This window comes from Passer domesticus, chromosome 14, assembly GCF_036417665.1.
Source record: "Passer domesticus isolate bPasDom1 chromosome 14, bPasDom1.hap1, whole genome shotgun sequence".
Classification (NCBI taxonomy): domain Eukaryota; kingdom Metazoa; phylum Chordata; class Aves; order Passeriformes; family Passeridae; genus Passer; species Passer domesticus.
This window is the reverse complement of record NC_087487.1, coordinates 12,754,571-12,770,792: the sequence shown is the minus strand read 5'-3', so window position 1 is coordinate 12,770,792 and position 16,222 is coordinate 12,754,571. Positions and strand designations below refer to the sequence as shown.

Sequence of the window (16,222 nt, the reverse complement as noted above, 5' to 3'; positions counted from 1 at the left end):
CATGGGGGTGTTTGAACTGCATGCTGTACTCCTGAGGGACTTGCTTTATGGCTGTGCAGAATTAGTCTGTGTTTTCTAGGCCACCTTTGAAAAGCGGCTGAAAATTTGATTTCCATAGCCTAAAAACTGAGCTCTGCGTTTGGCTCCTTAAAAGACAGGCAAGGACTAGAAATCTCCTGCGACCTGAGAGCCCAGTCAAACTCTGAATGGCTCAGTGAGGGTGGAAATGGGCTTTGCAGTTTGCTTTTACCACAGTCAAGTTTACTGCTGTTGTTCCCCCAGTTTGTGCGCAAGTGCCACGCTGAGGAGCTTCCCAGCTCCTCTCTGCTGCCTAAAGTTGCTAGGGCAGAAAGGCTGCTTTGCCAGGGTTGGTTTGGGAAGGACTGGAGTGGTGGCTGTCAAGACTGGCACCTCTGTAGTGCTGTGTTTTCCTGGCTGTGCTTGGAAAGGGCGGGTGGGCACGAGGCCACCAAGCCCTGAGAGGAGGGATGTCTCTGGTGACGACCACTCATTTTGCCATGCAGCCCTGAGGAGAGGGAGGCTGTGTGTCAGCCCGATGGAAGCTCTCTGCAGGTCCTCCTGCCCGAGGAGCAGGCAGTGACACATTTCTGACACAAACTGAGAGGAGATGCCGGCATGAGATCCCGGTCATGTCATCTGGGATCAGGTACCAAACCCAGCCATGGCTGCAAGCAGTGAAGGCAGCAGCTGCCCCGAGCGAGGGTGAACATGATCCAGAGCTAAACCCGAGGCGTCTGCTCCCTGTGTGTGCCCGTGGCAAGGTGCTATCCTCAAGGTCTGCCAGCCCCACAGCGTAGCTGTCCTGTGGCTCTCTGCAGAGGAGCTGTGGGTGCCGGGGGATGCTGGCTGAGGATGTGACGGGTTCACTCCAGGCTTGCGTTTGATGACGGGTGCCGGCTCCACAGGGTGCAGCACAAATATCCCAGGGGGATTTGCTTTCCTGCAGAGCCTATTGCTCTCACAGGAAGATGGAAAAATTCGGGTCCTGAAGGGATGAACACTGCCTGCACTTTGAAGGCAGACATCCCAGGAACCATAGAGAAAAAAAAGACACCCACTGATTTTCTTTTTTTTTTTTTTTTTTATTTCTCCCTGTTTCTGTCTGCCTATCAGCCTGTCAGCCAGCTAGATGCTAATCCACAGCAGCAGCAGCACAAATAAAGCTAGGCTAGAGGGATGCTAATTTATGCCTGGATTTCATGCTTTGTTTTACTTCCCCACTTTATTGGACAGAGTAGGCTTTGTGAGTGACGTAAAATGTTGCGTGTGCTCTCCCCATGGCAGGTTCCTGCACATGCAGCAGGAGAAGTTCATTTCTCTGTAGCCCTTGCAGCCTTGCTCATGCCTTTCTCTGCCTCCCCTGAATGATTTTGGGGGGGTCATTCCTGATAAACCCCCACCTGATGAGGACTCCCTCTAAGTTTTGTTGCACTCTATGTGAAACCCAGGGATGTGTTTCCAGTCTCATCGTGTCTTCTCTCATGGTGCCAGCATTTATGCATCTAAACCGTAATTTTTTATGCTCTTGCTGGGTAACTAGACTACAGCCTCGGCAATTTGCATGAATAAATGTCATGTAAAATCATCTGCTCGTGGGTAGTGGCCAGCCGAGAAGTTATGTTGTGAGGCAATCTGTTCTGAGTGATCTATTTAATGAAATGTTGAGATTTACAGCTCTCAACGTCCATGGGGAAAAGCATGTATGGATTTAGGATCACAGCCCTGAGGTGACTTCACCTGTGTGGTACAAGTAGGTGAGGAGCTCTTGTTGCTTGGGAAACTCAGTGTGTTAAACTGTGCTGTTGGGCAAAAACCTTTGAAATGCCCTGTCTTTAATAAGGGGAAATGTAAAGAATAGTCAAAGAGGTGTTAATAACAGAGGGTCTTGCAGGGTTTCTTGCAAAAGTCTTGCATGGGATCCCCACTGGGACCCTAACAGTTTTGGAAAGGAAGGATCAGCCACCAGAGGCAGGGAATGGATGTGTTGGGGCTTTGCTGAGGTTTTCAGTTCCCATTAGAGGCAAAGGGAAGGAGATGCCCAAATACCATTGAGTCTCTGTGCTTGCCAGGCTGGTACTGACTGTTCCCTGAAGCCAAAGCTCCGTGAGCAAAGCGGCAAATCACTGGGGAAGGAGAGAACAGGCAAGACAGAGCTGAAGGGGGCTTTGAAATGGCCACACTGGCAGGGATCTATGAATTCCCTTGCTTTTTCACTCAGTTTTCTCACAACTCCTGCTGGCCTCTGCAGAGCAAGTTGAGGGGAAGAGCTCAGAGGTGGGTCTTTGTAGCAAGGTCTGCCCTCAGCTTCACCAGGTTAAATCCTAAGTGAGGATTTAATTGCGTTCAGTAAAAGCTGCCCAAATTTACAGCATGGAAATGAGAGCAGAATCATGAGTGTCCTTGTTTCCTTTTACCATCAAATAGATTTTCTCAGCCTTGAGTTCTGCAAGCTGATCTCTGTAGGGTTTTATTTCATTCGCTGTCTTCATTGCCCTATTAAAGCAACAGCTCTGTCCCCGAGTCCCTGCGTGTCACTGTGTGTCGAGTACTTATCCCTGTGTATTGGGGCACAGGAATGTGGCAATAAAACTGCTCACAACCACTTGTTTGGATAAAAAGCACAGATTTGCTTACCTTGCAGTAGTTTCCCTTTTTTAAGCAGAAATGTTTGCACAGGTGACTTCTGGTTTTGCCTCATGTACATTCCTGGGTTTCTCTGTGACATTTTGACCGGCCTTGTTTAGTAATGTCCAGGAATTTCCAAGCTTTCCTCTTATGGAAATCACACAAAGGTCCAGGGGGTGGATCTGCCTGCAGGAGCAATGTCGGGGGAGCTGAGCTACCTCTGCCCACCAAGGCAGGGCTCGTGTGGGTTTGCATCACAGCTTTTCTCTTCTCTGACTAAGCTAAAGGACAGGAATAGTTTTGTACTCCTAAGGTGCACCTGTTTGTGTAGGAGGATGTGGGATTGTGGCATTTGTCTTTGCAGCTCTCACTGGGCTCCTCCACCAGGCTTTCTTTAGGCTGGTATCTGCTCAGATTGGGGGGTAACCTCTGGGCAGCACTGCATCTTGCATTGCACAGGTCCTCACGTGCAAGCGCCGTAGGTGTGCGGAGGTATCTGGCTTTGTGCGGGTCTCAGAGCCAGCCTCTTTGAGGTCTCTTTGTTTTGTCTCCCTCTGGGTATCTTGTGTGGCTGCATTTGCATATATGGAAAACGTTGTCGTCGTCTTCTCCCCCTCCCCAGCTCCCGTTCCCTTTGCTCTGCTGGCTCTTGGGCATTTCCAGCTGAACGGAGCCTGCCAAGGCCAGCCAAGCGCGGTGGGGCTGGGGGCGAGCACCCCCATCTGCACCTTCGCTCTTTCCTTCCCCAGGCGTGCCTGGGGGTGGTCAGGACATCGGGGCGTTTTTCCCTATTTTTTTTTTCTCCTCCTGGTATTTAATAACTAGCAGTAGGCAGACAGTGGGGTCCTGAAGGGAGTCGGGTCCATCCTCTGAGCCCCCAGCTCCAACACCCTGCTGCTTCCCCCCCTTTCTTTTCTTGCTGTAGCATGTCTGGCTGCAGCACCAAAGAGAGCAGCCCAGACCGTGCAGCGAGGCTGCTCACTTGCTCTAAATCCACGAGGCCAGGTTTAAGCACTTTTTGTTCCTGCCGGAAAAAGCCTTGGAGTGGTTATACCAATAAATCTCTTGCTCCTCCATGAAGATGTCCTTCCCAGGACATTTTAAGTCCCTAATCCTTTCCGAGGCATCTCTGGCTCTATCTTCTCTTCTCTAACCTGTACCTGCCCCCCTGCTGCCAAAGACTTGAATGCCCTGAGGCTTCATCCCTTCAGGCTGCCTGCTCTCTGTGCACCTCTGTGCAGCCCTGCGCCCACTCCGCTGTCCCGACATCCTGCCCTGCTGGGGACAAGCTGGGCCATTGGAACGGCCGGGGGCGGAAGAAGGGGGTGGAGGAGAGACGGGGCAGCTGCGAGGCTTGTGTTAGTAAACACTTCCTTGGGTTCACATTTTAATTCCTTACCCCCCCTTCCACATCTTCTCCCCCATCCTTTCCCTTTTCTATATGCTCACACAATGAGACCATTGTCAAGGGGTGATTTGAATGAGGGGTCTCCGGGCATGTTCCCAGCATTGTCAAACAGAGTGGGAAAAAAACCACAACTCCAGCCTAGCCAGGAGGACCAGACCAGACTGAGACAGATGCCTAAATTAGTGACAAAGCCTTTTGAATGTCCCCCCTAGACAAGGGTTGCCTTGTGCATGCGTGCGTGTGTGTGTGCATGCTCGTGGGTGTGTATTTGTGGCTGGGTGGCAGCTTGCATGTCTCCCCATGTTAATTAGTTTTGCATGCATGTCTGATAAGGTGCCAATGAATATATTTGTACTCCTTCCATTGGTGAAAGCTGTCTCGGCGGCGGGGGAGATGCGGGGTGGTGGGGGTGTGCTCAGTGCAGCCTGGCAGCCTGGGGTAATTGAGCTGTGCGGGGCTGGGAGAAGGGGTGAGGGTTACATCGCCAGAGCTCGGCTTCCCAGCGATGGGATCTGCTGCTTTCCTTGCAAATCATGGAGAGTTTAAAAGAGAACTGAGGCTTTTTTTGGTTCACTGGGTCTTTCTCTTCATCTTGGCTGATTGTCTGGCTGAGGGTCTGTAGGCTCTTTCTTCTCCTCTGCCCTGTGTGTCTTTCTCTCAAGTCCCTTAAAAGGTGTTTATTTCCAATGGATTTGTATCCATCTTTGTATACACACATACACATGCAATCACTCACACAAAGCCCCAGTAACAAAACCTCCGCCTCTTTCTCCAGAAAGGGAGTCAAATCTGCTACCAGTTACAAAATATGGGAGGGAAGTGAAGCGTGTGGGTGCCAGGGGTGGAGCAGTGGAAACAGGCAAATAGAAATGCAGAACAGGAGTTGGAGAGACAGAGATAACATGCTCTATAAAGGATTTATCAACATTTGCTCAGGATAGAGTTATTAATTAGCAATGCAGAGAAAAGTCTTTCTACATCCCCAGCGTATGGACCAGCACATAATGTCATTCCTAGACTGCTGTTATCATTCATCCATCCATCCATCTGCATTCTGTAGGTTCACACAAGAATTCATTGTATGTGTAGGGATGTAAACACCAGTTCACATCTAATTAATTTCCTGTCTAAATTAATTTTGCATCCTTTCCCTTAAATCAACAAACTTAAGAGCCCACATACATTTCTTGAGCAGAATGGGAAGAAACTCTTGAACGGGCCAAGATGTCTTTTCTCCCTGTGGTCCCGTCTGAGCAGCTGCCAGATGCTGAAAGAACAGTGATTTACATGGCACAAGGCTGCTCTGAAGCAGAGGTCATTTTGGGAAGTTTACTGGAGCACAGCTTGCCTCCTGTGGAGCTTGGTAGCACCCAGCTTCACGTTGGCTCCAGTCTGCTTTGCCTTCTCTACCATACTTGGGTTCTGGTACAGTGGAGGAATGAAGAGCAGGAGCTGATACACGATGGAGCAGGGCTCGCCCTGCAGGGAGCCTGAGATGTTTGGTCCAAGCAGCAGGGCATGGGGTTTACTGCTGATGGGCTGGCTGGGGAGGAAGGAGAAGCCCATGAACAAGGCAAGGTGGCTCTTGGCATCAGCAGGGTTTAGGTTGGGTAGGGATGATGCTTCTTCCTCCACTGACTTTGCATCTGCACTGGGTTTTCCTCTGCTACTGGGAGGGAAGCTGGGAAGTGACACAGAGAGATGGTAGAGTAGCCAGGAAGCAACAAAGCCACCTGCCTGGAGGAGAGCTGACAAGTCCCTGGTGGGCTGCAGGAGCATCCTTTGTGCTCAGAGAAGTCCGGGAACACAGGCAGGGCCAGGCTACCCCTCCCCATCGACCTGCACGGGATGTCTATGAGGGCCAGCCCAAAGAGTGCCCCAAAATCCTCACTGCCACTCCAGCAGCAGCTACAGTGGGCAGCTCATCAGTAATGTGCAGGAAAAAAGGGATTCCCATGAAATGCAGGTCTTCCAGTTGGAGAACAAAGGCAATTTCGTGTGACTTATCAGCGGTGCCTAATTGCGCAGGGTGAATAATGAGCAGCTGGAGAGGCAGCACCGCCGTCCCCCCGGCGGGCTGCAGCCGGTGGCCACGGCTGGAAACCCCAATCAGTGCCAGCAGAAAGTGGGCATCCTCAGAGAGGTGCAGCCCGTGTGCCCGTTTCAGAGCTGTTTGGGCTCCTCCATGGCAAAGTAATTGTGTTAATCCCACATGGATGTAAGGGGGAACCTGCTGTTGGAAAAAGTCTCTCTGCGGCTGCTCAGACCTTTCATTTACGCAGAGGGTGAATGTGTCATCCATGCCTGACCCAGATGCAAGGTGGCCTTTAATCAAAAAGAAGAACCAGGCACCAGCATCCTGCAAAGGGCTTGCAGTTCTGTCCCTGTCTGGTGCCTCATCTCTGAGCAGTGGCCATGCTAAGGACCCCTTCTAACTGACCTGCCACCCCTGTGCCCTCCTCTCCCGTTTGCACATCCCTGTCTTTCCTTAATTCTGCTCCCAAACTCTGGGCAGGGCTGTGGAAACAGCTTTGTCAGAGCTCCTCGCCAGGTTGATCTGCAGAAGGGTTTTTTTCCCTTTCCCTGTTGGGATGAGTATTCCCACAGAAGCAAAGCCTCTTAATGAATCCGTGGCAGCAAAGTAGGTAACGTGCTCTCCCTGCCAAGGCTGCTTGGCACAGCTGGAGTCACGTAATCAGGCTAGGCTGCCAGTCGGGGACAGAGTGGGAAGAGTTAAACTGAGGACAGTGCAGGGACAACTAATCCCCAACAGGAAGAGCAGCAGAGACCTCCCTGTCCTTCATCATCCTCCCCCTCCATTCATGCACTTTTCCTCCCTCTCCACCACATCCTATTCCTCTCCCACATCCTCCCTTTACTTATTTCTCCTTCCGTCTTTCTCACCCTCCTCTCCTCCGTTGCTTTCTCACTCCTCCCCCGTGGTTTCCCTCCGCCCCCCATCCCCAGCCCAGTCTCCTCTCACATGCTCTGTCATGTCTCCAGAGCTGGTTTTCGAGTGGGACCGAGGGACGGTGTATTTGGGCTGCGGTGGAGGTCACAGCTATATGGGGATTGTTTAAAAGAGATTTGCCCACATCCCAGCCCATGTGACCAGCCTCAGCTGCAGGTCTCTCTTTCTTAATCTGGAGATAAGCGTGATTATCCGAGGAAGGGCTGTTCGGAGCTTTGTAACTGTGACAGGGGAGCTTTCAAGTCGCACTTTGCTGGCAGAGCAGCGTTTAAAGCCGGGGAATCAGATTCCAAGCGTGGCTTTGCATCTCTTTTCTGCTGGGAGCATGGTGCAGGGCTGGCAGTGGGGATGGGAGCTTTATTAGGACTTTGCTTATGATGCGGAAAAAGAGTTAGGGGAGGGAAAATGGGGGAAGAAGGAGGTGGAAAAAATCCCAATTCTCTGTTTCCCCATCAGTGGTGGCCGAGGAGAGATTGGCACCGATTCAAGGGGACAGGCCAGCCTGAGCCCTGGTGCAGAGCAATAAGGTCCATCAAACCTGGGGTCTGCCTTGTTTTTAGCCTGAGGTTGTGTCTCCTTGTTCTGCTCTACCCCGCCTCGCTCTGTTGAATCCTTCACACAAGAGGTCTCTGGGGCCCTGTTTGGAAATGAAATGCTGTTTTAGCAGCTCCCATGGCACAGCTTCCCCGGGAGAGATGGCAGGGCCAGCTTTGCTGCCCGATAAACACATCGGCCCCAGCACTCAAGGCAGCCAACTCCCTGTCCCTGTCCAGAGAAATATTTGTTGGAGATGAGCCCTTGCGGTGCGTCTCTGCAGCCAAGGTGGAAGTGCAGGGACATACAGCAATTGTGTAGTTCAGTATCATATCAGTGTCTTGTATTGCTGGAGGTTGAAATATTTAACATCTCCTACAAGTGACACGGTCCCACAAGATTTCTTTGGCCGGGACAGGCATCAAAATAGGGTTTAGTGGAAATGTTCAGCTCTGGAGCAGGTGCTGCTTTGCTTCTATTTGTAGACTAGAAACTCAGAGCAGAGCCTCATAACAGCGCTTCTTTTGATGGAGATGGGTCAAGGAGAAAGGAACCTGGATGCGAGCCAAGGGCGGGAATCTGGGGCGAGGTTGAATCAGGACGAAGTGCCAGCGCTTTGGACCGTCACTTGGGCAGGACTCACTGTTCTTGCCATATCCTCCCTGGAAACGCTTCAGCTTCCAGCACAGCAGCTGAGGCCAGCCTGATCCAAAGGACACCCTGAGTCCCATCTGCTCTCCCCACACCACCCATTCCTGGTGGGTGGGAATTTGCAGAGAGAACACCAAACAGCCCCTCTGCCTGGGTTTGTCCATGGAAGGGCAGTTCCTTGTCTGATTCAGAATACCACGGGATAGAGCACATCCCTCTGCTCCCTCTCCCACGAAGGCACATCTCATTTTTGCATCATGCTGCCACAAGGGCCAGCCAGCCTTTTAAAGCAGCGCAGGACAAAGTCCTGTGCCTGGAGATTGAAATGTCTCTCTGCAGGGCAGGTAGCTCAGTGTACCTCCAGTGGTTGAAGAAGGGAAGTGGTTGCACATGTATCATTTTGAGAGCGAGCTCTGAAACATCTCCCACGTTGCCTGCCTGTCTCCAGAGCCCCACACAGCTGCTCTGTGGGTGGAAGCTCTGTTTTTCGTGTGCCCCCGTGAACTTTATTTTTTGCTATTTTTCTTTGTATGCTGCTTAGATGAATCCTCTACAGTGCCTACAGCTTATTCCAGGGCTTTACTGAGGATCTGGCCAACACATGTAGCCTTACTCCAGGGCATGATTCTTGAAGAAACTAAATGGGTACAGCATCTTTTTAGTCTAGTAAGACCAAACAGCCCAAATCCCAACCTGCAGCCGTGCTGTGCAGATAATGCCTGTGCCCCACTGGAGAGCAAGAGCTCCCCTTGAAATCCCACAGCCGTGGATGTGGCAGCGGGAACGTGGGCAGGAACACGTAGGTGTTGGCATGTGCAGGCAGGAACACGTGTGTGCCAGGGCAGGCGTGCCCACGTCTGTCTCTGCACCAGCCCCTCCCGTGCACTGGCCTCACAGGAATCTTCCCCACACCTGCCTGAAATGAGGGTCTGGGGGTTGATGTTGAATTAACCAATGGTACATGGAGGGAAGCACAGTAGATGGGTTTGATGGAGAAATCCATTTGGGATGCAGCAAGGGAAGGTTTCCTGATGGAACAAACAGGAGCTAGAAAAGGGAGCAGTGTGGCAGATATGGGTGTGAGATCAAAGGCTGTGACAGGGCCAAGAGCCATGAGAGGTGGGAGCCAGGAGCAGTTTGTGTTCCTGAGTGTCGAGCAGTGCTGAGGAGAGTGAAGGAAAAACACTGGCTGCTCTGAACAAAAGCCACTGAACAGGGAGATGGGAATGGCACACAGGGGACAAAGCAGGAGTCACCAAGCACGGGTGTGGGTGGATTTCCTTGCTGGAAGATGGGCTGGAGAAGGGGGCTTGCACCCAGTGAGGATGTGCAAGGTGGTCATGGCCCATGACAGGGAGCCAGCAGAGTGCCACAAGTTTGGGGCACAGAGTGGCTTTGGGAAAAAGAAGCTGTCACAGTGACAAAGTGGGTGTTTCTCCAACGGTGGCCAGTGTTTCCAGGATAGGGAAAAGAAGCTCTACACCTGGGTTGGGAAGAGTGGAGTCATTTCTCCAAACACCGCATTAGGCCAGTGCTGGAGTTTGAGCACAAGCTGGGCAGTAGCACAAGCCTGGACAGGAATGCCTGACAGCATCCCTGAGCTGCACTGGACCTGCAGCACCAGGACTCTGCAGGGTCCCAGGGGAAGGGAAGAGCTCTGGCAGTTGAATTGGGATTCTCCTTTCACCCACCCAAGCATCCACCTTCACTGCACGGGCAGCTGAGGCCCAGGCACAGTTTGGGCCCTTGCTATCATTGCTGTTGATCAGAGCCTTTTCTTACAATACTCTGTCATGTGAATCTGGGTTTTGTGATTGATGAAAGCAAAACTCGTCCAAAAGACCAAAATGTTTGCTTGCACCCTCATTGCTGTAGTAACAGAGGCCCTCAGGACACCTCTGAAGGAGGTCACCACAGACCCCATTTTGCTGTGTCTCCCAGTGCAGCACAGCTCCAGAAACAGTGCACCCACCACAGTCCAGCTGGGCATCGCCCTGGCACAGCCCAGACCCTCTCAGGGAAGGCCAGGCTGGAGAGCTGCCCTCCAGTGACAGCACCCAAGGGTACAAAGGGCTGTCCTGCACCTGGTCACAGGAAACTTCTGCTCCTCATGCAGCCCCAGTGCCAGCTAATGGTGTTCCCCAAGTCAGGGCTCACTTCCAGCCTCCTGTCTCCCCATCCCCCACCTCCTTGCTGCCTCCCTCCCCCCTTTCCCCCAGTGCCTCTCCTCCTGCTTTGCATAATTTTCCATTTTCAGTGTCCCCTTTTCTTTTTCTCCTCTCCATATGGTGCGTCCCCCTCTCTGCCTGGCGCAGGAGCCATCCTTAACAAGCTCGGCAAAGCCCTCTCTCAGGGGCTGCACATGAAAGATGCTCTGTAAAAACAGAGGCTGGGATGGAGCTCCCCCTTTTTTCCCCCCTTGATTTATATGGGGCTGGGATGTGGGAACGTTTCTGGGTCGCATTTTAGAGCCGCCGGGTGCTGTGCCTGTTCTCTCCAGCCATTCAGTGCAGACCCCTAAGGCCAGCTCGTCCTCAGCCTTTGATCTGCAATGCAGAAAGAGCATCCAGGGCAAGTTTGTGCCTCTCATCCAGCCCCTGCCCTCCTTTTGGCTGGCAGGGAGGGATGCCCTGTCCCGCCACACCGGGGAGAGGCCATGCCCTTTCCTCTCAGTGTCCGGTGGCCTTTTCCAGCTGGCTGCTTTGGCTCCCTCCCACATCCCTGGCACCATGAGGACCTTCCTCACGAGGTCCAAGGCACTGGGTCATGGTGAAGCAGCAGGTCGTGGGATTTGTGATACACGGCGATTCTGCACGTCTAACCCACCCCTGCCCCTCTGCAGCTCCACTGCAGATACTGGCCAGTGAGCACCCAGGGGTGCGTGGAGGGTGCTGGGGCTGAGCAGAGGGTGCTGGGGCTGGCAACGCCTGCCCAGCATTTGATGGGTTAAGCCAGTCTCTAGCTAATTTCTCCCAGCGGCTCCCCTCCTCCTCCTCGTACTTCTGTATGCAGCAGGCAGGGCCTCAGCGCAGGTTCCTGCACTGAGCTGTTGCCAGGGGAGTAGTTAGGCGAGTCTGAGCTATGTGGGGAAAAGGCCCGGGCTGTCAAAGTGTCTGAGATGAACCATAGCCCGGTCCCCCTGCAGCTGGGCCCAAGCATGCATCAGCCCTTGTTTGGAGCCTGGGAATGGCAAAGCCCAGGGAGGTTCAAGGGCAAACTTGCTATTCATTAGTCAGGGGTCCTTGACGTTCCCACTCTCTGTCTCCCTTCTTCTTCTTCTTCTTCTCTTTTCTGTCCCTCTTTTGACAGATTCCTGGGTGCTTTTGGGGAAAACTCCCCTCCTCCTCCTCGCCCCAGCAAAAGCCCTCCACATAAACTTCCCCAGCAGACAAGGCAGGAGGACAATAACGTCAGGGCCACGATGCAAACGAGAGCCAGCGGAGCAGCCGCATCCCCCGGGTGTCCTTTCTCCCCGGCCCTTCCCGCGCTGCTGCGGGAGCCTCAGCCGCCGCATTCATTTCCCTCATCTTGCCCATCTCCGATGTTTTATTATCTTGATGCTTGCAGGAAATTGTAACTTGAGATAAGGAAAATGTCAGGCGCCTTCTCCTCTCTCCTGTAGCCCAAAGCACGGAGAAGTTGCTCCGTAGGAAATGTAAATGCTTGCCCAGGTGCAGGGGATGAGCACGAGATGGAGGGAGCCTCGAGAGGCCGCACGAGCATCTCCGTCAGGAGATAAAACTCGCGGCGTAGGCGGAACACGGAGCCTCCCTCCCGCCCCGCTGAACGGAATATTTCATAGCTCTTAGAAGCCGAAGCTCCCTTGTAATTATCCAAAGCAAACAGCACGTGTTATTAGTTTAAAATGATTTTTTTTTCCCCCTCCCCGGGCCCCTGGAGCAGAATGGAGGTGTAATTGTGCTAAGGAGTTAGCAGGGGAGAGCACAGCTTTTGGTCACATTCAAGTTGGAGGGCTTGAGCCAGGGAGGCTGGTATGAAAGGCTGGTATTTGCATAAGCAGCGTGCATCCCTACAAAAAAGAAAGATATCAGGGGCTTGCAAAATTCAATCAAGGCTGGGAGGGAAGAAAAAAAAAAAGAGGGGGGGGTGGAAGGGAGGGGGGAAAAAAATTGACAGTGAAAAAGGTTTTTCTAAGTAACACCCTGTCGAGATTAAATTGTCCAGAAAGTTTCTCCGTGTGAGCCGGTGAAGCGGAGGCTGGGCTGAGGGCAGGGGAGGAGCGGGGTCCCTCCTTCCTGGCCTCAATAGGGGACAGGAATCTGATTAGGCAGAGCGTTCTGCATCCATTTACCATTATTTGAGGGGTTTTTTTTTTCTCTCTTCCCACCGCCCAGAATTGCTGTGGCAGGGCAGTTTATCAGCATATAAACCTCAGTGCTGGCTTTGTAAGGGCACAAGGAGGCACAGGAGCAAGTGTTGGGGCAGAGGCTGAGCTATTATTTCAATTGTTTATTCAGCTTTAAAAAAAAAAAAAAAAAAAAAGAGGACAGTAAATCCACACACAGAGGGATGTTTTCCCTCTGCAGGGCATTGGGGAGGGAAGGCAGTGTTGGGGCTGGAACTGGGTCCTGGTGAAGCCCTATTTTTGCAGGCAGCCTCAGTGCAAGGCTGAACTCTGCCCAGTGAGAAAGTGCATGCAGGAGATTTGAGTTTTCCTGAAGCTTATGTCAAGTCAGTTGGGTTGGTCCAACCCCTCCTGCCCTCAGCAACTGAGTGCCAGAAGTTTCAAGCCCACCAGGCTGGCAGCAGGTGATTTCCAGGCTGGTTTGATGTCTGGTACCAACGAGCATCCCCTCTGTCCACACTACAGAGGAGTTTCTCTGTAGGCCAAAGCAAGCTCAGCCTGTCCCTGCAGAGGGCAGGGACTGTCCCTGCCAGGTAAAGGCTTTCCCCTGGTGAGAACAAGGGTTCAGCTGCCTCCTCCTGTCCTGGGCTTTTGAAAGCACCCACCATCATTCAGATCTCATCTGTCCTGACCTCAACATCCTTTCCAGGCTTGGGGGAATATTCCGGATGACTCCTAATCTCACATAGGATAAAGTGCTGAGCCTTGGCTTTTTTCAGCCTGGGTCTCCCTAAATACATGCAGCATAGGGTCTATCCTCTCAGCACCAAAGCCAACCACATGGGGTGGGTTTGGCCTCTGCCTCTCTTAAGTTTTAGGCTTGCTTCAAAGTTGCAGAAGGGAAGGGATTTTCCTTGGATTTCCATCAAGTGCTTTATGAATATTGCAATAAAGGGGTTACAGAAGATCTATTTTTAAGAGAGAGAAAAAATACCCATGAAAATTGCAGCCTGGACCCCAGAGTGCAGAGTATTTGCACAGTTCAAAGAGTTACGGTGGTTCATCCAGTCACAGCCTGGGAACGTCGCGGTGCGACCTACAGCAGATCACATGCTGGCTACTCCCAGGGCGGCTCATTAGAGAGCCACACAGAAGATTTATCTCTTAAAATGGGCCTGCAAATATTTTATAAAATTTGCAATATTTTATAAAATTACAATTTGGTGCAATAAAAAGAATAAATTAGCCAGCTGATGGTTCCTTTTGCAAGTGTACTCAAGGATTTGTTATATTAGTCTTTACTCCTTCCAGTGTAACAGTTTATGGGCAAAGCAAAGGGAAGATAGAAAAAGGATGGGACTGGTTTGGGGGCTAGGGAATACACACTCAACATGGATAAAGTGTAAAGGAAATAGATGAAAAAAAATCAGGAAAAAGGGAGGAGAACGTGCTGCAAGGTGTGAGATGTGTGGGGCAAAGCACGGGAAGGGGACTTTGGCTGAGCGTCACGGCATCGGCTCCAGCTCGGTGGCTTGGTATCACTTTCTCCAGTCAGGCAAGGGCGCCGAGGGCAGGGAAAGTTAACACGAAGATTAAAACATCAGAGGGCTGTGCCTTTAGTGGCTCTGACATGCAGAGTAATCCCATGCCCCAAAGCCTAGGGAGGAAGGACAAGCCGTGAGCCCTCCCCTGGCTGGCGGTGTGCGGGGCAGGCAGAGGTAGGGGATTGAGGAGGGTGCAGGGGAAGCTTGGCATCCTGGGGACTACAGTTTTCCCGGTGAGGAAGAGGGTAAGGTGGTCCAGAGACATGAGAAAGGTGTGGTGGGGAGGGAGAGAGGACTGGAGGTCTGCTCCACCAGGGACAAGTTGGTCTGTTCTCAGCCAAGCGCTACTGGATCATTTCTCTGACAGAGATCATAACCACTCTATTGTTTTTCTTTCCTTCCTAGATCCCAGTGAGTGGACAAGGGACTTTTGAAGCCTGTGAGTTCCTTCTTCCAGTTGGCTACCACCTGCCCGGACTTCCCATCTAACTTCTCCGAGTTTCTCCAGGAGGGTCCCAACCTGCTTCTCCACTGGCCCCAGGGAGGAGACAGCTTTGTCTCATGAACACTGGATTTCTGCATCACTTCAAAACACAGCGATGCAGCCATGGGGAGGGAGCCAGGGCAACACAGGGAGCCAAGGGATCATCCCACATCACTCCTGTGTGTTGCCTTCAGTGCCCTCAATACCCCAGGGCAGGACCAAAGTGCTTAGGCAGAGAGACCTGAGCCAGTCACTGTCTCACCTGGTGAACTACCAGGTGTGTGAAGTTTGGAGGGAGCTTTCAGCCCCTGGCTCTGCTCATGGAGCAGAGCTCGGCCCTTGCTGCTCTTGATCTGTGGAGCTGTGGGAGCACAGCCTTCCCAAAGGCACTGTGCTTGGGGCCCAGAAGACCACGAGCTTTTCCAGGCCAGGCAGCCCTGCTGCTGTTGTACTGCACCCTCTCTGTTCCTGTAAGAGAAATGTACTGCCTGTAATTCTCTCCCATTCAAATCCTCCCAACCCCATGCTCTGTTGAAAATAAACTCTCTCTTTTGCAAAAGCGAGCGTGTGATTTGGTGCAGTCTCGAGACAGAGGAGGCAATGGGCACAAAATAAACCCGGGCAAACGAGGAGGGAAGCGGGAGCAGCCGAGAGCCAGGCATTGGGCTGCGCCGTGCCCCGCATCAGGCACATTTCCCTGAAAGCCCGAGCGAATCCCTCGCCGCTCAATGATCTTTATTTGGTCTGAACCCCGTCTGGGAAGTAACCGCTAAACCCAATGCAAACAGACCCCCGTGAAAGAATATAATGAATATGTCTCTCAAATGATTTGGAGCCCTTCTGCCTGCAGAGCAGGGTTCCCCATTGTGCCCCGCTCCCGGCGTGCTCGGGGCAGGCTGCGCGAGGTGGCCGCTTTCCCAGCTGAAATCCGAAAAAAGCAAACAATGGGTCAAGGCCGGCATTGTGCGAGCCCAGGCAGGCAGAAGGAGCGCAGCCCGGCATGGCCAAGTTCAAGGCTGGGCAGGGGGCCGGGCGCGGGGATGCTAATGGGGGCTGCGCGGGGGCTGCGGGGCAGGGGGGCCAGGGGGGTCTGCGTGCTCCTACCCTGTGCAGCCTGAGCACCCAAAAACCACCTCACAGAGAGGCAGTGATTGCCAAGTGCAGAAAGGGGTGCTGGGTGGGGACACTGGCGGTACTGGGAGGAATTTGGGTTGCTGGGGGGCTGATGGTGCTCGGGGGGCTGGTATTGCTGTGGGGGATTAGCGTGAGTTGGAGGAGAACTGATGCTGCTGGGGGCGAACTGGTGCTGTGGAGGTGTTACTGGGGGAACTGGTGTTGCTAATGGATATTACTGGGGGAACTGGTGCTGTAGGGGGGCTGCAAGTGGAGATGATGGCACAGTGCAGGGCCCTGCTGGTGCAGTGGGCATCCTGGGGGCGATCTGGGCTTGAGAGCCTCGCAGAGGACGCAGCCTCTTTGGGTCTGCCTGCGGCTCCAGGCCCGAGCAGAGACCCCCCCACACCCCCTCATCTCCCCGCCGCTCCCCCCTCCCCGGATGAAGTGTGCGGAGACAGGCGGAGCGGCCCGTGGAAAAACACCATGGAGGGCCTGCACAAAGGGGGTTTTATTCAAATTTGTTTAGAGTTTAGCGGATTTGCATGAAAAATGTGTGAGAAAA

The 16,222-nt window shown here is 52.8% G+C and overlaps 1 long non-coding RNA gene across 14 annotated transcripts in view; it reads left to right on the top strand.

The window, feature by feature from the left end:
* LOC135280913 (uncharacterized) overlaps positions 1-15,103 on the top strand; it is a 45,509-nt gene extending 30,406 nt beyond the window's left edge. For all 14 annotated transcript variants that reach the window (XR_010347723.1, XR_010347716.1, XR_010347717.1 and 11 more), the window contains one exon: positions 14,466-15,103. This is a non-coding gene — a long non-coding RNA (uncharacterized LOC135280913). The remainder of the gene's footprint in view (positions 1-14,465) is intronic.
* Positions 15,104-16,222: the final 1,119 nt, after the last annotated feature.